We start from the raw sequence: 24411 nt of genomic DNA, 5'->3' as shown, positions 1-24411 counted from the left end.
AGTTCAATTCAAAAAGACTTATTGTTTTCTGTATATGAGACTAATTTTATAATATTTTAAACAAGGCGGACAATATCTGTAATAAGGTTAAGATTAAAAAGGAAAAAAATATATATGAGGAATGAACTGGATTATAGCAACTGTAAAGCATATCCTACCCTGATGAGTAGACCCTCTCTGAAATTCGATTCCTCTAATGATATGGATCAAAATACTGTTGAGGGAGTTATTTGAAGCTGATATCTGCACTGAAAACCCCTTAGATTATCTACCTATGTGCTGGTCTGAGAGGTTGTTGAACAGGATGGGGGAGTTGGGGACAAGGGCAAGAATGGATGGTTGGTAGTGGACCCAACAGCAGAATACTCCAACTCAAATGAGGGGCTGGGGAGGGGACGAGAGAACAGGAGAGAAATGGTCCTACTGTTGTCATGAGTAGTTGTAAAGATTTGAATATTTACAATTACAGTGATGAAATGATTACCCCCTAGCAAGAGGCAAATTAGCTTAATGAAACTGATAAAGGGGGAGGGTTAGTTCCTATGAATAAAACTGATTTATATAGGTAAAATGAATGAAATATTGAATGATGAAACTTATTTAGAAGTTTCTAGAAATGAAATTAAAGTATATTCTAGGACAGATCATCTTTTACATGACTTGTTAATGCATGGGCAGACTGACAATAAATCATATCTTTTCTAATAATGAACCTACTGTTCCATCAATATTTGGGATCCTTACGATAATTAACCCCCCTCTTCGATCTATTGTGGATGGAGCTAGATAAAAAAATGTGATAGCCAGATTGATTATAAAGTAGAGAATATTTTTGAGAAGATTACTTACTTTTGAAGGGATTCCTGGGATTTATTTAGTAAAGATTCACTAGGATTTGTTTTCTGAACAATTAGAATTAGTAACAATTGACATAAATAACTTGAATTCTGTTATACCTAATAACATTGGTCTTGAATGGTTCCACAAGTTCTAGGTCAATAGGTCTGATTTAGATGACCAAGAAATTAAATCTATTACCTGCCTTATTGAGTTAGTTCTGACTACTAATTACGCATTTTTTGAGGGCACCTATTATAATTAGTGTAAAGGGGTTACCAAGGGGGCTGCTTGTACGATAGCTTTTGCTAATGCTGTAATGGCTCAATGAGAAACCAGATTTATTTTTGGTTCTGAATTTAGTCATTTATATCTGTATGCTTTTTTGACAACATATATATCATTTGGAAAGACAATATGGATATTTTGAATGAATGTATTAGATATATTAATGGGACAACAGATTTCTTAAAATTTACTTATCAAAGTAATTTAAAAGATTTCACATCATAAAGGACATGCAGAATCAGAAATTTCTTTCCAATACATATCAGAAGCCTACTTACTCTAATTTTTTGTGGCACTTTTCAAGCTCTCATCCTTTGTACCAAAAAAGACTTCTGGTTAAAGGACAATCGGTCCATTTGGCCTGAAAAGTCTTGAATGATAAAACATTTTGCTTGAAGAGTTTTAAATTTAGTGAAATGCTATTTAGGATAGGCTACCCCACTGAAATGGTACAAAATATTATGTATGAAGGAAGTTCTAAAAGAAGGGAAGGGATTTATACCCCTGCACTGAGAATTGATAATTCACTAACAAAAGCCTGAGGCAGATGCAGAAGCAATTCAGAATGTGATTGCTAACAATTGTTCTGAGGAATACAGTTCTGTAATGAACTATATGAGAGGGAAAATATGCACATTCAGGCATGGGTAATGCAATAAATGTAAATTTCTTTTTGAAGGGATCAGTGTTAACTTGATTAACATAGAACAAGAGGTGAGTAAATTATACTACAATTTTAATTAAAAGGGAGTGGATATCTGGTCCTAAGTCACATAAGTTCTGTTTTTTATGTAGGGAACATGGAAAGAACAAGAGAGTTCATGAACATTTATATGATATTAAGCAAGGCAATAGACATAATGCCTTCTTTAAACATATTAATGTATGCCAGGACCATTTCATTTAGATTGTTTGTCCTGGATAAGGTGTGCCCTCATTTGTGATGGTCCATGGAAGTAAAATCTAGTGATACAAAACTGAAATGGCATCTTAAGACTTCTTCTAGTAACCTATCAGATTTGAATGAGAATCTTTCCATTACAGGTGTATTAAGGCTTAGGTAATAAAATGTTTAAATATAGATTAGGAAGATATAAATTGATTCTTACAAGTTGATTTTTTTGGAATTTGATTTAGAGTTTTCAGTGGTTGAAATGGCTCCTGAGGACATTATTGTGCAGAGTGATCAGCTGTTTTGCTTCTTATATGCTTACAGTATAAACAAATGCATATTAATATGTTTTAATGCATTTTAATGTTTGTGTTGTTTCTATATGTTTTGATAATACAACTTTAGTGAAACAATCTGTTATATTTATTATATGCATAGACCAGTGATGTTGTTTATGTGTGAGAGTTTTTTAACTGATGAAATGTTTTTTTATTTTCTGTCGTGAGTCTTTAAGAAAGTATTTAAATGATTATACAAGACTATTCAAATTTGCTCTGAAGAATCCCCCTGATATTCAGGGAATGGAGGAAAGCACTAATATTATTGATTAATAAAGAAAGTGGTTGGGTATCGTCACACAGCAATCTTTTTTTCACTTTATAGCTGCTTGAGAATTCTGCTGTTGTCTATTTTTTGCTTGGATAATGTCAAGGTCATTATAAACAGAGTAAATGAATTTGGACCCTATACAGTGCCCTCAGATAAGTCCCTCAGGAAAAGCCTTGGTGCAGATAGTCTACAACTTGTTGTCACTCCAAACAGTCTGTTTCTCAGCAAGTTGATTCATTTGACTACAATCAGGTTGACTTTATCAAAAGCAAACTGTTATTATTTAATAATGATGCACAGTATGAAAAGCCTCTCTTATATTTAAATAATAACACAGCATCAACTTGCAATTTGTATAAAAAGCATCAACTACAGTAAATCTGAGATATGAGATTTACCTAAAAGACACCCATGCTGTAGTTATATTTAACTTGTAGATACAAATTTCAATATAACTCTCTCAAATAACTTCTTAATAATACATTGTTTAATGGTCTGTGACTGCCTGAGTTCAGTATGTCATCTCCAGTATGTCATCTCCCTAAAATATGCACACCATCAGGTCTTCCACAGCTGATATTCTGAATGGATAGAAATACATCCATTTTTCAGAGGAGACATACCATTGTAGTCATACAATTAACTTTGTGCTTGGTAAACACTCTAGTAGATCTATTATTCTCTAGACAGAGTAACAAGAGCAGAAAAATACATAGCAACAATATATTTAGTTTAATTAAGATACAATAGTAGCATTAAAAGCAAAAGTCAGCTCACATTATAGCATTTGAGTAATAATGTAATATAATTTTATAAAGAATTCAGAACAGAAAGACAAGAATGCCCCTGCCAGATGTTTTTTTCTGCACTGCACACTTTTTCATTGGGAATATATGTTTATTTCTAAAGCACTGCTGGTCTGAGCTTGCTTAACAGGGTTTGTTTAGCCTCGATTTGGCATTACTCTCATACACGCTCGGAGATTTTTTTTTACCAGCACATTTATCCACCACATTTTTTTTTCAAGAAGAAAAGGAAATGCATTTTACATAGGAGGCTGATTACCATAAACAACTGGATAACAATGTGCTGCAAACAATTTCACATGGCTTGCCAGTAATTTTTTCTTTCATGCTAGAAGGAGCAACATTTGCCAGAACTATTAATTTTTTACTTATCAAGTTATTCCAGTGACAACTCAGAAACTCCAGTGCAATTTATGCATTTAATAGAGTTTCCAGCAACTATATTTAGGATAAGAATGTAATGTTAGAACAGATTTTAGGTGGTGAATGGGTGATGTATCAAAATGCCTTCCTATAATTGTTCCAGTGTATACATTATGATTAATTTACTGAAATGGAACAGAACAGAGTCCTGTAACAGAACGGACATGTATGACTGCCATTGTAAACTGGGACACTGACCTATGTTTTGTTTTATACAATGGGAACTAAAACATATTTAAAAATATTACCTGTTCAGAGAAATGTGGCTGGTGATATACCCAAATGTTCTTCACACAAACTGCGTTCCTGTTTTCATTGCCAAGTTCAGCAGAAATGAACACTGGTCACATATCTAATCACATATTATGCAATATATTTGATGGCAAGCTTATGAATGTTAAGGTTAAAATTAGTTTAAAATGATTATTTATCCCTCTTTGCATTTGTTTACACTGTCTTAGTTGTTGGCCTTCACCAAAAAGGAAGTAACAGAAGCAGCAGCTGTCAGGTGACACCCTGCGTCTTCATTTTGGAAACAATTTTCTCCCATTATTACTGTGAAATCAGGGGACAGAACATTAAAACTTTGACAAGTGAAGTGATTTGTGGGCACACTCTAGTCTCATCTATATATATGTATATATATATATATATATATATATATATATATATATATATATATATATTGTGTGTGTGTGTGTGTGTGGGTTTACTTAACTTCACTGAAAGCTCATTTCACTGAAACTCATTTGACTGAGCATACTTGACTGAAAGCTCATTTCACTGAAAACTCATTTCACTGAAACTCATTTCATTGAAAGGTAAATGCCCTTTCCCTCATTGTAGTGCAATCCTGGAGTTAGTATATATAGTAAAGGGGTGTGGGGAGGCATAGCCCCCCACATAGTTTGAGTATATATTGCCTTCTAAAAAGAGTTATTCATTGGAGTTGTAAGTATCCATGTATATGGTTTAAAATGTATAAAACAGGTGGGGGGGTGTACCCCTCCCTTACTATATATACTACAGAATCACACTACAATGGGGAAAAGGGCATATACCTCTCAGTCTAATGAGTTTCAGTGAAATGAGCTTTCAGTGAAGTGAGCTTTCAGTCAAGTGTGGTCAGTCAAATGAGTTTCGGTGAAATGTGGTTTCAGTGAAGTGAAGTAGATCCACACACACACACACACACACACACACACACACACACACACACACACACACACACACACACACACACACACATTCAATAAACCGACAAAATACTGCCCTTAAACACATAGGAAAGAGAGAATTTATTTATTTATTTATTTATTTGGCGTGTGTTTACTGGAAGTGTCTGACTGGGATAATATCCCATTTTCAGTGGAGGGCAGGAGAGAAAAGCTCCACATTAACTCAATATGGTTACAGTTTAAAGTTATTTCAAAGTTATTTTCAGGTGTTGGCACTTATAACCTTAAAATACATACTTTTGGGGTGCATTCCCATCATACATGCATGTTATATTTAGCATTAGTGTAGACAGTGCTAAACAAGCTATGCTTCTTGAGTAACAAAGTTTCCAAAAGATACTCAGAAAAAAGGTGTACTCATTTAATTATATTAAGTAAACTGAGTATACTTAGCTATACTCTTGGTCATTGCATAATTGTTGCTCAGAAAGGCTTCATTTTAGGAAATTTATAGAGCCAAAACTAATTTTGCTTCCACAGAATATGTAAGCCAGTCTTTATATTTTACAAAACAAATCTGGTGGCACCATGCAGTGATGTAAGTAGATATTTTCCTTTATCCCTATCAAAGCACAATGTGCATTAAACCATGATGCAAAAACCTCAGCACTAATCATCAATGGAGCATAATTTGTAGTGCAACAAATGTTTCGTTAGCTAATTTCTGTTCAAAAATATGCCTCCTCATTCTACCACGTGCAAAAGTATGCAAGCTCCATTTTGCTATGCTGTGGTCTCTATCTGCAATACCATTTCTAATGTGAGCTGTAGGGAGTGGGGTTTGTAATATGATCATCTGCTTCAGATGGATTTTTGAATGGGCAACTGAATTTTCCCATGCCACATAATGCAGCTTAAAGAAATCTTTTAAAGTAAAAAATACTGAATTTATGCACTCTCTCTCGTGGGACACTGCTGCATTCTCTGTTGAGTGTGGAAAGCTATGTTTAATGTATTCACAATTGTTATTACTTTTTGTGAACAATAATTTAACTGAACAAGGCTGAGCACCCCATTAAGTCTGGATCATTGTATTTCCGACCCTAGTATATTGTGTCTATTTTGTTTCCTTCAAAGTATATTTGCTCAGACCCCACTTACTTTTGTTGCCCAGGTACAAAATCACTTATTTACTGACTTTTCTAGTGCTACTGAAAACTTGCCCATCATCTGGAAGTTGAAAAGTCCATATTAAATATTGCTTGATGTTTAGGATTTAGAAATGGGTTATGTTATCATTGTTTGTGGGAAATTTGCATAAATCCCAGGATGCATTGCTATGGTGGGTGAATGCAGGTATTGTTGTCTTTGTAATACTGCACACATCTGAGTGATAAATGGGTCGAGAATCACAGATATGCAGATGGACCCTGTCAGTATGGCTGGACTTGAGTCTACATGCATCTACAAACTGGGAAGAACGTGCTGAGTGCAGAATCGGGAAAGAAGGGTCCTAGTCTCATCAATATTCTACTTAAATTCAAAGCACACAGCATTTCTCTACATCTTAGCTTTTAGTGTCCAATGCATCTTATTAATTAGAAAATGGGTAAAAAAATTCAGTGAGTTATAAAAGTTGGAATTTTGGCCAATACTGAGGTAATATCTTGCAGAAAAGGACAATGAAAACAATTAACATCGCAAGGGTAACCTGTTTGCAGTTTAGGCTAAATGACAGACTACGAGTGGGCCCGAGGGCCATTGTCTACTACTGCATTCTGTTTCTTTTTTTTTCTTTACAAAACCCATTTGACATTACAAGACATGCTAGAGGGCCAGTTTCATCCCAAGTATATGGACAGATAGCCAAACATTCGATCTTCACATGTATAAAAATAAAGTTAGGGCCTTTCTATGCAGTCAAACACAGCAACGCAAATCTTTTTCTGTACAAATGTTCTTGTAGGAATGTACTGTGCAACAATTCTGTCCATATAATTCTTGGACATTGACAAAAATACAAATTAACATTACACTGAAGGTGAACATAGCTGTCTTTATACAGACTTGTAAACATTACTTTCAGTCCCTTACTAAAGAATTCATTCAAAAATTCCATTTTACAGATTTTTAACCTCCAATTTTCCACTGAACTGCTGTTCATATAAATGGTTTGATCGCTTACACAAAAACTTTACTGCAAATATTTCCTGCATAATTTAACTCATTGCTTATTTTGCTGTTTATGCTTTTTAAAAATATTTTGATGTTTATCTAACCCACATGCACGTTAACTGAAATCAAAGCATATACATAACAGGCTCATTTTACAGTCTTGATGAGACTCATGGTTCAAGAATGGAAAAAAATATGGAATGTCAGAAGCAGATGACAACATTGTAACAAAACTGCCTGAGCACAGCAGTTCACAGAACTGAAAAAAACAGTATATGTAACAGTTATTTCACAACAGATTATTTACAACCATTAATAACCTTGGTAGCTTTATGAGGAAAACTTAGATTCTATGTTTACTAGTTTCCATTTTCATAATATGAACTATGTGTGCTGCTACCTAAAAAAATGATTGTGATAAACATGTCCTGTCTTATACAAATAGTTCTAAACTCCTTCAAGACATTTAAGAGGCAGAAGTCATAACTTGTAACTGTATTTTAACAAAAGTGATTCCAGGATAAGTGCATTTACCTTGTGCAGTTTGACTAAAATATCGTTTTACTCCTTATGTATTTTTTTCTATTCTGCCAATGCCAATCAAAGTTTGAAATACATGATTTAACATTTCTAGTGTCGTAAATCACACAAAGTCAAAGCAGACACATAACAAGGAGGGTTTCTGCAGTTTTTCTCTGCCCCTTAAGCAAGTAAATGTTTACCTCCTGATTTCCACAGTATTCAGCATACCCTTTCCATTTTATTTTAATTTTATTAAACCAACAGAGGCAGATGTTATTGACATTAAAGCACAGAAAAAGGTATAGCTTACCGTTTGATGTTTATAATTACAGCCTGCCCAAGTTTTCCAATTTTGCTGCACAAATTGGTTCAGTCACATTTCTGCAGTCAGTTTTACATATGTCCATCACAACAGTGGTGTGAAAAAGATACCATACGGTTCTACTTTGGGGGTCTCGTCACACAGAATAATCCAAAACTGGAATGATACACTGGCATTTACTTTTTATTTGGCTTGGTAGATGGAAATTCACCTGGATGTAAGACAACAGATGCCAGGATTAGGTGATTTTCAGAGGTGTTTAGATTCCATTGTCTTACACTGATTTGAATGCAGGTAGACTAATCCCAGATTTGTGCTGTAATATTCCTGTCCCCTCACTATTAGTCACTTCCAGTTGTGTTTTGCTTTCTGATCTTCTATCTGCTTGCAGCAGATGGTCACAGTTTAGTGCTGGTAAAAGCCCAACAGCAGCAGCTAGAGCTGAACTAGTTGTTCAATCCTTTCTCTCCCAGTGCTAAATTCGTCTGTCTCTTTCTAACACAGCTTGGTGTTTAAGAGGACTTGGCTCTGTACTGCAGCTCAGTGATTAGACAAGTACTGTCTCAGTGCTGCCACCTTGAGGCCAATATTCATTATGACACTATCAATATATATTGTTTTGTGGTCTCTCTTGTACTTGCTTGGTTAATGCCTCAATGTTTGAGTATGAGCATGTGTGTGTGTGTGTGTGTGTCTGTGCCTCACTCTGCTCTGCTCCTGTCACTCTTTCAAGCTATAGCAGTCTGCCTGAGCTTATTACCACAGCACATGGCACTAAGCCCCCTCTATTCCTGTCATTCCAGCTTTGCTCTACTAGACCATTCTGCTACACTACAGAGATGGCCCCAGTTACAGTGACTCATCTCGCTCAGCCCATCTGATCAGACATCCATGAAAAGAATTCGGACCTGCAGTTATTCATTCTCTACCCTGCCAATTGCTTTAATTTCTGCTGAAGGGAGTAGCTTTAATTTTTTGCCTTTGTCATCCTTGCAGCTGTGTGGAAGGACTCCTTGGCCTTGGGAAATAAATGTGCTGCTAGAGTACGGTGACTATTGCAGTTTATTTGCATATGTATTGACAACTTTAGACCAAATATAGTGCAGTCAGTTCCTATCACCCCAACTGGCAAATTTATTTATTTTAAATTTGTTGACCGGGTTTGTCTGACTGAGCTGAGTACCTTTTTTTCAGTGGAGGCCGAAGGAGAAAAGCTCCACAGTTTTCCAGTTTGTTATACAGAGGTATTAGATAAAAAGCATCAGAAGGTTACAATGTATACATCCCATGTAAGTACAGTTATACAGAAATAATAGCTAAAAAGATTCAGTATTTTGCATTTTAAGCATGAAAAAAGCAATTTACAACACACATAGTTTTTGATAAAACAGCAAAAATTACAAAATATTTATAGTTATTCTATTGAAATGCAAGCGGATAGGTAGCACAGTGTCTTAAGAGGATAATAAAGTGGTTTAAGGAGGATGAGTCCAGTTGCAGGACCAGTGAGTTTGTAAGTACTCTCTAGTGGCAGTTTTGAATTGATTCGGATGTTTGTTCCGTGATATGGGTAGGATTATAGCTGTAGAGGCTGCAGCCAATTTTGGTGTTAGGTCTATATATTTGTAACAGGTTTTAGTCATAGCTACGTAGTGACCTAATGGGGGAATATTGAGAGATGAAGGGAGATAGGCTAGGACAGAAAGCTTGCAAGCATGGAATTGAGTGCATTATTTGTAGCTGAGAGACAAGAAGCAGGTGGAGTAATTCCAACCAGTTTAGGTATCTTAGTGAAAGACAATGATGAGCTTTATAAGTTTAGTGTGCAGCGAATCGAGCAACCTTGTTGTAGGTTAATTCTAGTTTGGCTAGTAGTGTGGAGTTAAGATTTGTAAGAATATGACAGCTATATAAACCACCATGCCCCAAGTCGTACCATTAGAATAAAGACCAGAACAGCACCCTGGCTTACCTCTAATACTAAACAAAAGATCAGGCTTAAAAATAAATCTTGGAAGAAATGGCGCTCCTCTAGAAACCCAACAGACTATCAAACCTTTAGAGAGCTGAGAAACAAAACCAAAAATGCTATTATTTCAGACAAAAAGAACTACTATGTAGAACTTCAGCAATCCACAAAAAAGAACCAAAAAGGTTCTGGTCTACTATCAATCATCTACTTACCCCAGGTAAAATAGTAACACCTAACCCACAGAATCTAGACCCTGATAATCCCTCTTTAATAGCCAATAACTTCAATAGCTTCTTTACTACTTCCATACAAACACTAGCAAGCCATTTATCCCTGATGCTTCCCAACTGATCTTAAGTAACACCAACAACGTCATTCCTTCCCTTCAACTTCAACCCATACCCACCTCCTACATACAATCTCTCTTACAAAAACTTAAACCCACTACCCCTCAGCAGATAAGCTTCCTGCTGAATTCCTTCAGGTAGCAGCAAAAGCTATAGCCTACCCTGTTTCGATCCTAATAAACAGATCCATAAAAGAAAGTGATTTTCCAGCAATCTGGAAGATATCACACATCATACCCTTACATAAAGGAGGCAAATCCACTGACCTCTCTAACTACCCCAATAGCACTATTATCTCCACTAGCTAAAATCATGGAAAAATGTATACACAAACAACTACTTAACCATCTCCTTCAAAATAACCTACTAGCAAACACTCAACATGGATTTAGACCCTCACATAGTATGACCACTGCACTACTTTCCTTTACTAACACAATAAACTGTAACCGTAATAATAACAAACTAACTGCTTCTCTTTTCCTAGACCTGTCAAAAGCCTTCGACATGGTCAACCATAAACTTCTCCTACACATACTAAACTCACTTGCCTTGGATTTTTCCTCCTTAACGTGGTTCTCATCCTACCTTGAAAACCGACAACAAGCAGTACTCTGGAAAAATTCTCTATCTGCTCTACTACCTATCTCCTTAGGAGTACCTCAAGGATCAATATTAGGCCCACTCTTATTCTCTATCTTTATTAATGATCTTCAATCATCTATCCATAACACTACCTGCATACAATATGCAGATGATTCTACCATCATCTGTACAGCTCCCACCCAATCTGAACTCCAGTCACTCACACAATCTACCTTTTCAACCGTTGAACAATGGTTCTCAAAGATGTCTCCTTCTCAACTCCAAGAAAACAAAACTATTACTATTCTCACCTACCCACAAATCTCCTCAACTAAATTTTACTATTACTGCAGCTGACAATTCTCTTATCTCCCCAGACTCTACTACCAAACTGCTTGGTGTTACTATTGATAATAATCTTAACTATGATTGTCATATCAATAACACTATAAAAGCAGTAAATAAAAAGATAGGTTCACTGTACAGAATAAAACCCTTCCTTACTCCAGAAGCACGGACCACCTTAGCTCAATCACATCTTATCTCCACCCTACTGTATGCTTCCTCTATTTACACCAATCTCTCTAAAGGTAACCTGAAAAACTAACTACATCCTATCATAATATAGCCCGTTTGCCACAGCATCCCAGTACAGAACTCACCACTGTAATAACTTAAAACAATTACAATGGTTAGAACTACCTAACAAGCTTATCTATCAACAACTCTTAATTACACATAACATTCTTTATCAACCAACAAAAACACCAGCTCTCAGTAACCTCCTTACTCCCTACAAAACTTGAAACAGTTGCGATCTGCGAAAAGATACAAGTCACCACAACTAGAATTACAAATTCAGCAGGTAACTGTCTATTTTCAAACTCCATAGGGAAAATATGGAATAACCTCCCCCCACACATTACCTCACTAGACTCCTTTCAACTTTTCAAAAAACAACTTCTATTACATCTTAACAACTTCTGGCTCTGCTCCTGTACCAATCCAGACTAAATGACTTCTTCGCTCTTCAGCCATACCTCCCTACGTAAAAATCACTATCTTTCCCTGCTATTTCAAATGACTAAATTACTGTACTGTTCTAAAAAAAAAAAAAAAAAAAAAATATGAATATATAGCTTAGGCTATTTGTTTTTTACCTGTTTTTTTTTCGCTGTATTTTCTACTACACTAAAATGTATGCATTGTTGCTTAAATGTTTAACCTTGTTTTAATTGTGGAGCTTTTCTCCCCGGGCCTCCACTGAAAATGGAAATTATCCAGCTGGACTAGCCCGGTCAACAAATGTAAAATAAAATAAAATAAATAAATAAATAAATATATTAGGCTAGGTAGAAGGTATGCATGAGAGAGGGTTATTTTTGCTTTGTTTGTTAGAAACTTTTTGTTTCAATAAAGAAGGCTAAGTTTTTGGTGTGTCTATACAATTATTTACATGTAAATCAAACTTAAGTTGGTCATCGGTCATTACTCCTAGAAGTTTGGTACTAGGTTTAACATTGATGGAAGTGCTATTGAAGGACAGTATAGAAAAAGTTGATTTAAAGTGGGTGATGTTTTTGGGATGAAAGAGAAAGAGTTTTTTTGGGGGGTGGGGTTGAGAATTAGCTGGTTGTCACAGAGCCAGGATTTGACAGAATTAAAAGATGCTTGAGTTGCAGAGATAAGGTCAGAGGGACTGTCAGCGATGTTGATGACTATAGAATCATCTGCATATTGTATAAGGGATGACTGGGGACAGGAGGTATAGAGTAGATTAGTGAATATATTAAAAAGTAATGGGCCAAGGATAGATCTTTGGGGGGACACCTGTTTTCACTGAGAGAGCAGGGGAGAGCTGAGAGCCATCTCACTGATTGCAAACAGTCAATGAGATAGCTGGAGAACCAGGTAACAGTAGAAGTAGAGAAATTAACGTTAGAGAGTTTGGTCAGTAGAAGAGGGTGGGAGATGGTATTAAAGGCTTTAGAGAGGTCAAGGAAAAGGCAAGGGACAAGTTTATTGTTGTCTCTAGCAAGAGAAATAGTATTAATGAAGGATATAAGGGCAGTTGTCGTGCTGTGTTTAGGGTGAAAGCCATGTTGGGTGGAAGTGAGCAAGTTTTCCTGAAGAAGGTATTTTTATGACTTGCATATGTATGCATTTTTCCAATATTTTTGAGAGTGGTGTGAGGATTGCAATAGATCTGAAGTTTGTGACATCAGTGGAGTTACCTCCTTTATGTGTAGGTATGGTGTAGAATTCTTTCCAGATAGATGGGACTTTTGATTCTAAGATGGAGTGATTTATTAGGATAGATACAGGGGGAGCAAGGGATTCTGCTGCAACTTGTAGGTCGTAGGGAGGCAGATTATCAGCAGAGGAAGAGCAGGGTTTAAATTTAGAGAGCTTTTATTGAGTTAATATGTACAGTTGTAAGGGAGGAAGTGGTAGTAGAACTGGGAGTAGGAGAGGATTTGGAAGCGTTACTAGTATTGGTAGTAGAGGAGAAGGAATTTATCATCTTAGATATGGATTCAATTAAATAGGTATTGAATACGCCAGCTGTTTCTTCTGGTGTGTTGTTTGGGCAGGGGTTAGGAGGAGAAGGGTTTCCAGGATGTAAAATTTGATTGATGGAGTTCCAGAATTTTTTGGGATCAGATCTTTGAGTAGTTGGGGAGTTAAAATATAAGTCCTTTTTATCTTTGTAGATGTGTTTTTTAGCCAGATTTCTTAGTCCTTTATATTTTTGTAAATGGGTAGGGAGCTTAGTTTTCATCCAAAGTTTCTACATCTTGTCTCTGATTTTCATTAAAGTACAGATGGTATTGATTAGCCATGGGGATATATTAGATTTGGTGTGGACAGTGCAGAGTGGAGCAAGTGAGTTAAGGATGTTTAGGAAGATAGAGTTGAAAGAGTAGAAAGCTTCACTGAGAGGGAGTAGAGTTAGATGTGTCCGGTTTATTCTGGAGAGAATGGCATTAAAAGTTTCAGGGCAGAAAGTGGATAGTTTGTGACAGGTTATGTATCTGTGAAGCTCTGCTTCCCAGTTAAAGGGATGCTGTTAACACTCTACTTTTTAGGAGTTGGGCTAACTGTATCTGTAATGCCAGCAGTTGTTGTTATTTTAATTAAACTACAGTGTACACCTCTAAACATTATCTTTGATTGAAGTAAATGAAGGCAGACCTAGTACTTTCCCTTCCTAGTCTGTCTTTTTGGGATGCAAAAGTTCATCAGTGTTTGTAAATATGCTTGCCTATTACTCCATACATCTTATGTAAAATGCAACAGTTAATATGAGAAAGAAAGGTAAACTTAGAAATCATCTGTGGCCTTGACCTGCATATTTGGCACAGAATGCAATGCTGCATTAACACTGCTATGATGATAAATGTGAATTTTGCAAACAGAATTGTGACATATCTCAAACGTAAGACACTGGTTTAAAAACTTCCTATACCATCATTAAATGTATGACTTCACTTCCTTTTTCTATAATAGACACCTTACCTAAATATGTATAACTGAACTTGCCTTTTGGTGTTTCCATGCCTTTTCCAGTAATACATTTACTTTTGCTATCAAACACAGAGAGAACAGAAGGAATCCGTTGCAACATTCCACTTTATTTAATTCTCAGCATCCTACTTGCACTATTACCAGAGTCTTTTGTAAGATGACACCAGCCCCATTTTTCTGCTGTACTTTCTTATAGTCTTTATTCATGTTTCGTCTTCTTCTGCTTGTTGCTTCCTTATAGTCTACAAAATATTAACTCAGTTGACCAAAAATTCTTATACTTTCTTTTGGTTATGAAAGATCATCCATAATCAGCTGTTCCATATTTATATGTTACTGTAATAGGTACACTATATCCCTTCCCGAGTCTTATAGGTTCATGACTTAACAGGTAAGAACTAAGCAAGCTGCCCTTGTGGGCCATTTTAAGCCTAATCAGTTCCACCTTTTTGTGCTTGAAATAGCTTATCCCAGTTGGTTATAGAATGGCCTTACCCATTCCAAGGCAGATAATTACATGCTACCCACAATGAGCATAACTGGGATCGTACCATAAATAATTTGAAGGTACCCATGCTTGCAATAAAGCACTTAGGGGCTGCCTCTGTCCATTAGTTGTACAGGGGGAAGTTCTGGGGTAAATTCTCTATTTCTTATCCATAGATCTAAATTGAACTTGAATATGGACAGGAATAAACTTTGTTTTATGTGGATGGGGAGTCTGTTCCATAGCAGCGGTATCCTCTGCCAAATATGTCTGTTTCTCCAAACAGTTCTGTTGATGTTGCAGAAGAGGTTTAGATCCTTAGACTAAGTATTTCTGATGCTGTTTGACTTGCTGATGGATGCCTTGTATGCCAGACACAGGCCACCTCTTAGCAGTCTGTATGATACTGAGTTTAGTGACAGAGCTTTGAGTCAGTCCATAAGGACATATTGTTCAGGCCTTGTATCCTTCTGGTAAGTATATCTGTGGGTGTTCCAGTAGTTGCTTGTGTCTTAAGAGAAACATGCCAAAGGGGGGCATTATACTCAATGAGTGGTCGAATGAGGGTTGAGTAAAGTGGGAAATGACATCCTTAGATCTAGATACATTTCCTTTGTTTATAAGTTGTACAATATGAACAACTGGGTCAGCTCTTAGAGATGTGTTGTCAATGTAGTATTTCTCTTGGGTAAATGACTTCCCAAAGGATACAGTAATAGATTTTTTGGCATTTAGTTTCAGATCACGATTTTGATACCAGCTATTTATTTGAGACAAACCTTCCTGCAGGATGGCTAAGTCATTTGGGGATTCAGTGACTGCTCCTAGCTAGCAGTTATCTGCACACTTAGTCAGCTGGATCCCTTTGGTATTGTGTTTACTAAAGAAAAGTAGATGCCAAACAGGAGAGGTCCCAGCACAGAACCAGTTGGCAATCCAGCAGGTGACACAGGGGGTTATTCCCAGTTTAGTTAGCTTTTCTACTGGGGAACTGTGTCAAAAGCTTTGGCCAGGTTGAGATATGAGGTATGTACTATTTTGCATTTATCCATTGCTTTGGTGACTTTTTCAAAAAAAATCCACCACATCGAGTAAGCATGACCTACCCTTGATGAATCCAAACTTGGATGGTTTCAGTTTGGAGGTTCCCTATGTCCTGATTGATTAATTCCATTATACGTCTTTCCATAGCTTAGCATATGAAGCTAGTCAGACTTATTGATATGTGATTGCCTGGATCTGTGGAAGATCCTCCATTATACAGTGGAATGACAGTAGCTACTCTCCATTCTCTTGGTACAAAACCTGCATGGACACTGACATTGAACAGTTTTGATAGGGGTGTGGCTAAATTATGCTTCATGATATTTAAGATGTTTGCAGGCATATTGTCAGGACCCATTGATGCAGTATTTTTAGCTTTATATAGCACTTTTATGATTTTGTCTTGTGTGATAGCTGGAGGTGAGCCAGTTTCAAGTATATCTTGAGAGACAGATGAAGGGGAGAAAGGCATAAAGTTAGACCTAAATTTATCAGGCAGTAGGTTAGCTATATCTTCAGCCTCTGTATAGGTAACATCATTAACAATCAGCTCAGTGAATTGTTGCTTTGTGCTTTTGAGATTATTAACATAACTAAAAAATGCCTTGTGATTGTCTTTGGCTTGGGTAGCTATTTTAGCCTCTAACTTGGCTTCAGTGGATTTTAATAAGCTCCTGAGGTGTTTGTTTATTTCAGTGAAAAGGACTCTAACATTCTAGGAATTACTCTTCTTATTTTTGGTCAAAATTGTTTTCCTTTTATTATAAAACTTGTTGATATTATGATTTACTCATGTGGGTTTGTTTCTGGGGTTTGCCCTGCACTTATTCATATGGGTACAGCTGCATCTATAAAGCTGTTTACGTGCTGGTATAGTGTGATGGTGTACATTTCTACATTTTCGGTAGAGTTAACTGGGTTTGGTGGGGATTGAAACTTGCCAGTGTATCACTTAATATTCAGTAGTCTGTCTTAAAGAAAGTTTTAAACGTACCTTGAGTGGAAGGGATCTCTAATTTTAGTTTTATTTTGAATAGATTGCTTTATGGTCAAGTGATGAAGATACTCAAGGGACAGTGCAATACGCTCCCATATTAGTAAGGACAAGATCCAAGATGTTATTCCCCCTAGTGGGTGCTCTGACTAATTGTTTCCATGCATTTGTATTGACAAAATCCAGGAATCTCTTTGCTTGTGCACTAGTGGTCGGGTAGATTTCCCAATGTACAGTCGGATAGTTTAGATCACCTTGGAAAATATGGGTTTAATGCTGAGTTATTATAGTTCCTTTAGATAGGAATTCTGGCTTTCTTTTGTCATAGAGTGAATTCTGTAGCTATATAGTATATAGTATGTGACCTTCCTGATGGTTATTTGGACATGTAGACCTTCTAGTGTATCATAGTGATTTACCAGCTTTGATGTGAGTCTCTTCTGGAAGTTAATTGAGACAACTCCACCTTTTTCCCCTCTTGCACAGTAGCTGGTCTAAACATGTGGAAGGCATTATAGCCTCACTGTGGGTAGCTTATACATTTGCATTTTGCTTCCCTTTATCAAGTAGGAAACCAGTTTTATTGCTGATACAGATTTACATGACATTGGTATAACCTAATCAATGGAAAATACATTTGTATTCATTGTATTAATTTGCATTATGTATCACTAATTGCGCTTTTGCTTGTATTCTACCATAAATGATGTAGCAAAGATCAAAGTATTGTATTCAATGGGTTAATATTATTTATTTGAATTGTATACATTTATACTTTCTATTAACACATGTACCTGTTTTCCTTGCCTTTGTACTCCTTTTTTTACTTTTTTGCACTCCTTTGTTGGTATGTGTAACTACATTTATGGAAATGTATTTATAATGTGGACTTTTTATTTTTAAATTTTAGTATAATTGTATATAGTTCATTTTGCTGGCTGTTCTTTGCTAGTTACATCAAATTAAACATATATTGCTATTTTAGGTTGCAAGATGCTTAGATTTAAGCATCTGATTCTGAATACTTTTAATGCATCAGTCTTACAACGTTTGGAGTTTTTCTGCTATGGTAAATGTGAACTAACCTAGATGGACCTACCAGTTAACATTTAAAAATAAATGGGGGAATATTCCTACTGTATGGAACACATAGGTCGCATATTTTAGCTGCATGATGTAGCTTGCAAGTGCTGTAAGTAGCCTATACACATCCTAGTAAGAAGGTTAATCTTCTCAAATAATCAGAGCGGCTGGGTAGTCTGATGGACATTTTGTATATTTCTGCTACAAACGCACACCTCTATTCATTTGCACTTCTGAAGAGAGGCATTTTTTTTGTAATAGGTCCTATCCATTTACAAAGAAAGAAAGTGTCACAACAGACATCTTCAAAGTTAAGAGCAAGTCACAAAAGAGTATGAACTAAGAGATTTTAACACATAGTACATACAAGGCACAAATCCAGTGAATCTTTATACATCTAAAAAGGGCACTGTACTTATTTATTGTATAACCCAGGAGTGAATAATTGCCCTTACATAATGACAATTCAGTAAATTCTTATAAGATAGTAGTAGCACTGAGTGGACATTACATTTTGTGAACTTCTTTTGCCTGACCGTAAATTAAATCTCAGGAAATTACCAGGGCTTTATTTATTTATTTATTAATTTATTTATTTTTGTAGTTATATAATATCTCTTTATGAACAAGTACATAAAGGCATACCAACCATTAATATGCATGGTTAATGTGAGTGTCCTTGAAGGACACTAGGATGAAGCTTGATTTTAAATTGTTCCAAAGTGGAGGTAGGAGTTTCTGCAGTGGGAATTATCTACATTATAAAGGAACACTTTGTGTGTGTGTGTGTGTGTGTGTGTGTGTGTGTGTGTGTGTGTGTGTGTGTGTGTGTGTGTGTGTGTATGTGTGTATCTGTGTATGTGCGTGAGTCTATCTGGCTGTCTGTCTATGCTTTGTACAGTGGGAATTATCTACTTTAACAAGGAAAGGTTTGTGCATGATTGTGTGTGTGTCTGCGTGTGTGTGTGAATATGTGTCTTAGAGTTACAGACTGTGCATGTATCTTTGAGAATGCCTCCTAAAAAGTACTGAATGGTAAAGAAGGGGTGCGGATAGTAATGAATGGCTTTCTGATTTTCATTTAAAAGTTTTGTTAGTAGGAGCATTGTCATTGTGGTGAATGTCAGTAAATCAATAGCAGTTTTAGTAACTGCCATCTCAGCAAAAATGTATCACTGAAAGCACTTTCACTGACACTGTTGTGCGACTTTGCCCCCCCCCCAAGAAATATTTATTCCAAGTTATCCCAAAAGTGCTTTTGTGAAATATTTTCAGATTTTTTGCTGAAAGGGAAAAAGGTATCAGTCTATCAACAGTATTCCCATCATTGTTCTCTTACCAGAAGAAACTGGTGTTCCTTGGCTGCTGGGCTGCAGCCCCTTCAAATGTTTCATATTTTTTTAATAAGATTAGTTTTTATCATTTACTCCTGCCATCTTGTTTCTTCTCTCAATTGTGGCTCTCAGTACTTGTAGCAGTCCCACTGAGTATGCAAGTTGCAACTTCAATAAAACGTGTTTGTTTACAGCCCACCCATAAAGATTCAGGATGTCACACCTGCTGTTACAACCTCACGCAGTACTTAATAAGAATAAAATGGAGCTGTTATGGGGGCTATTTTGCCCGTGAGACATGGCAGTCAATAAAATAAAGTTTATTGGTGGTTTGCTAATGGTGTAACAGCTGCCAGAATAGTTTGAACACTCCTTCCCCACATGCTGTTAGCTGAGTTCCTGGTAACTAAGTCAATGTAACTAAGCAGTGAGACTCAAGATCATAGCTGAGTTCAGGGCAAGTTATTATAGTGTGATAACCAGGCTTATACTGATAATAAGGATAAATGCACAGCCTGAAGAATCTGTATCTCCAACACCTGGTGATTGCTAGCATTGCCCATTTTCTCAGAAACACAGGCGTCTTTCTTCTTTCTCCTAAACATAAGCTTCCTTTCCCCCTACTTCTTCTGCTTGAAAACCTTTCTTTTTCCTACCATATTAAAAACAATACTATATTCTTGACTCACATGTGATACTTTTCTTTACCTTATGAAAAGCAATACCACTAGAATAAACTCTCATTAACTACATAATACTGACAATAATTAGTTCCCCTAAGCTAGTGCAGCTGGTTAGTCATAGCGCTGACAAGAAGTGTTATATTTTTATTCAAGACTAGCTCTTTTGCAATTTTCACTAGATCAGATTGTATAGTACTAGTTCTACTGCTGGATATAGCGGACATGTGATACACCTACAATTAAATTTAACACCAAAACTAGGTAGAAGAGACTAGCTGAGACAATTGTGAACTTGATGATATGGCTGTAGTAAAAGGCTATGTTGTACTTGTCCCCAGTGTACATTAAAAATAGTTTCATTACCCAAATAAATAAGCTTTTTTGCTTATTTTAAAATTCATAAGTTCAGATTCAGATTTAATAGAAACTGACCCACTCCCTGTACAGTATTTGATATTCTTTCTATTACACCTGGAATTTCACACACTACCCACCATTAAATAAGAGCCTTATCATATCAGTATGATAAACTGCCCCAAGGTACAACTGTGTTAAGAGACTCATGACCAACTCTCTGTCCTGCTCAAATTTGCTTTTTAACTTTCCAACTTTTATCCTTCTGATGATTAACTAACTTTGTGTAGTTCCAACAACCTAATAACTTACTCATTGTCTTCTATAGATGAACTTTCTTCCCCATTGTATATAGATAAATGTCATTTTCACCTGAAAATCAACTATGTATTTTAATTACTTCGCTTTTCTCCCTTAATAGGAGGTCATGAGTGAACCCTTAAGTAGCAGTACACAAACCCATTTGTTGTCATGTCAGGCCCACGACCTTGCCTAGGAATGATATCAATCAAAGATTCGAACTCTGAACTCCTGTTCTCTAAGCATTTCACCCTATAGGTTACCTGAAGGAAGAGTACAACACTTGTATATGACACCATCTCCCTTCCTAATAGTTTGTCCATCTCAGATTAACTTTACTAGACTAGTGTACTTGCAGCCAGCACGTGCCAGTGTAGATTGCCTTCTTGCTTTAATCTTATCTTAAAGCTTGAACTCACTGCAACTTAGTAAACACTGTCTAAATTCAAGGGTTGCTGTCCATTTGCTTACTGATTATAGTGGCAATATGTTTATTTATTTTATTTTACATTTGTTAACCGGGAAATTCCGACTGGACCAGGTCCATTTTCATCTGAGGCCCGGGGAGAAAAGCTCCGGCATCTAGTTGTACAAAAACATCACAGCAAGTATAATACACAAATATGTACCAAAAGATTCAAGGGACCTGTAGACACACTTTGTGTGTGTGGTGTCTACATTAAAAAAAAACACCCCCTTGCTACACAAAGATGGTCAACACAAGCAATATGAGATTTTTCATCCTCTTCTAGCCTTCTGCAACAGATTCATTTTGTTGTAACCAGATATGAAGTGGGTTGGACCTGCTCTATTCAGCCACCCTACTCATGGCATGGCTTCACTCCTCTACTCTACCTCCAGATCCCACACTCCCCTCCTACTCCACATTTATTAACACAATGTTCTACCCACTAACCTCATCCTCCAGTCTTCTTTCATTGACCTCAACCTCCAAGCAGTATCCCTAATCAAAACTTTACTGATCTTATGTAGGCTAACTTACCTATCACTCTTCATAGTCCAGCTGGTCTCCACTTAATATTTCACATGTACATCCACCCTCTTTACAATCCTAAACTTGCCTATATCACACTTTATCTACCTCACATTATTTCATGGACTAAAAACAGCAGCACTAATAAATAAGCACAAACAGCAAATTTCTCCACCTTTCACAAAAAAATTAAATTTGTGTTGCAATAAATTAATAGAAAAAATGATTATTAAATTGCTCCAAACTCTCTGATGCATCCTTCCATATATAATAACCCATCACAATATTCTTAGTCATCCAGACTACAATTCTGCTTTCCTTCACTGTTATTTTCAACCACATCCCTCTGAAGATAAACTTTGAATGCAAACTCTGTCCCCACAATCCACAGCAAAATCAACTATAATATTGCTGCAATATTTCCCCAAGTTTAATTTTCCCCATATCATTTTCACTATGCTAAAGACAGGATCATCCAATGCATCTGTAAACAAACCTTCCACCCACTTAAACTCCACCTCATCCCACATAAAACGACTTCTCTTAACTCCCCAAAATCTATCTTCTATAAAGCTACTCTGTAGATAAATCCATCCAAATCACTGGCCCGATCAACTAGCATACACATGCACCACTACCCCCCCCCCCCCCACCGCTCTTCCTTCAGGGTGGAATAAAGCAAATCTAGAACTAAAACTATTCAACATCAATATCCAATGCCTCTGTAACAAATTCATCCAGTTCCGCTGTTGAGTAACAAACCATCCTCTTGACATAATAATCATCACCTAAACTAGGCTTAAACCTGAAATTAATTATTCGAAATTGTTCCTGAAGGATACAATACTTAAAGGCATGACAGAAAATTCAAAAGAGGAGGCTGAGTATCTATTCTATATGTTAACATCCTCACAATATTACCTTTTACCAATCAAAGACAAAAGTTTAGCAAAGTAGAAATTTTACAAATCCTGCTAAAGGCCAACCATAACAAGTTAAAATGCCTTATTGCATTATAAATTATTCCCAAAACAACAACCACTGTAATCAAGAAGACATCTTAGCCTGGGCTTCTACTCATATCTCTCATGAGACCCTCATTTTTGAGAGTACACTTCCAATTCCCTGACTGGTACCCAGTCTATTAACCTTTTTGGTTTTACTGAACTTATGTCCTTCTCCAAGAGAGTAAACAAAAACAATAATGTCGCCTGGATTGGATACTGACCTCTGCCTCAGAAAGCACTACTCTCTCAGTTATATTGTCAGACTCATCGAGCAACCATCATCCCACCCATGCTATCTGGCAGAGCAATCAATGCCCCAAAACAACATGTTTTAGTATCGTTAGGAATCGTGAAAATTTCAAAAAATAAAAAAAATGTCTTCACTGACACTCTGAATCAATGCTCCTGGGCATACCTAAAGTCTATACCATTAAAAGAAGCTATGAAAAGTTTCAGACAAACCTTCCTAACCATCTTAAATATCCAGGCAACCATTAGAAGAAAAAGAAATTAACCCAGATCCATAGCTAATTTTACTAACCAAGAAAATAAGGCAAAAGAGAGACAAAGCCTGAAAAATGTAGCTCATCAATATGACTATTACTAATATCCAGAACTACAGACATCTATAAAATCTCTCTCAAAATCTTTAATAATCTCAGATAAAAGAAAACACTGCCTTAACCTACAGGAAAAACAACTCAAAAACCCTTGTAACTGGTCTTCCATCAATTAACTCATCAAACCTTGCAAGCCTTCCCAGCTAAACTCTATATGGGTTCACTTCTTAATTCCGAAATTACAAAATCCTGAAGTTCAATATATAAAATTTACAATCCCAAGATCTTGTAATCTCGAAATTAAGAAAAAAAAAGAAAAAAAAAGAACCCCCCCCCACACTTAAATATACTAACTTCGAGATCGCTCTACCGTGCAGAGAACGGTAATGCTCCTGTTACGCACTGTATAGTGATCTGCATTACCGTTCTCTGCACTGTAGAGCGATCTCAGAGTCAGTATATTTAAGTTGCAGGGGGTGTGGGGGGTACAGGGGGGCTTGCCCTCCTGAAAAAACATGTTTTTGATGTGTTTTTCTTTCTTTTTTTTTTTTTACAGTAAATACGTGCTATATGGCAATCTCCAGTTAAATGGTTTGAAGTTTCAAAACTTTGATCTTATGGTCTCGACCATAAGAAATTTAAAGCTTTGAAACTTTGAAATTTAGAAGTAGACCCATAAATATATGCATATACATGCATACATACACATATATATTATATATATATATATATATATATATATATATATATGTAGGTGAACGTTTTCACTTTACAATCCCGAAATATTAAAATATCGAAATTCAGTTTCCCAGGACTATAAAGCCGAAAACTTAAAAACCCGAAATCCCAAAAGTGAGAAATTCAAATTTGCGACTACCCACATTCATACTCCACACACAAACAAACACACATACACCTTCCTCCCTACACTATAAAACAACAAAACACACACAAACACAACAAAATGAATACAACCGCTAACCCTAAATAAAAGCAGGGGGGAAGCCCCCCTGCACCGTCCATGTGGAGGGCTGCGCCCCCCTGTACCCCCTACTTATATATACTAACTCCAAGGTCGCACTAAACA

The 24411-nt window shown here is 36.4% G+C and overlaps 1 protein-coding gene across 1 annotated transcript in view; it reads right to left on the bottom strand.

Annotated features, from left to right (window-relative positions):
- Positions 1 to 8555, bottom strand: part of GPRC5B (G protein-coupled receptor class C group 5 member B) — a 522828-nt gene extending 514273 nt beyond the window's left edge. The window contains exon 1 of the mRNA XM_044089743.1: positions 8041 to 8555. The gene's annotated coding sequence lies outside the window, so the exon portion shown is untranslated. The remainder of the gene's footprint in view (positions 1 to 8040) is intronic.
- Positions 8556 to 24411: the final 15856 nt, after the last annotated feature.

Source organism: Protopterus annectens, chromosome 12.part0 (genome assembly GCF_019279795.1).
Source record: "Protopterus annectens isolate FY-2018-M chromosome 12.part0, PAN1.0, whole genome shotgun sequence".
NCBI lineage: Eukaryota > Metazoa > Chordata > Ceratodontiformes > Protopteridae > Protopterus > Protopterus annectens.
The sequence above is the reverse complement of the archived record's forward strand: the minus strand, read 5'-3'. Positions and strand labels throughout refer to the sequence as shown.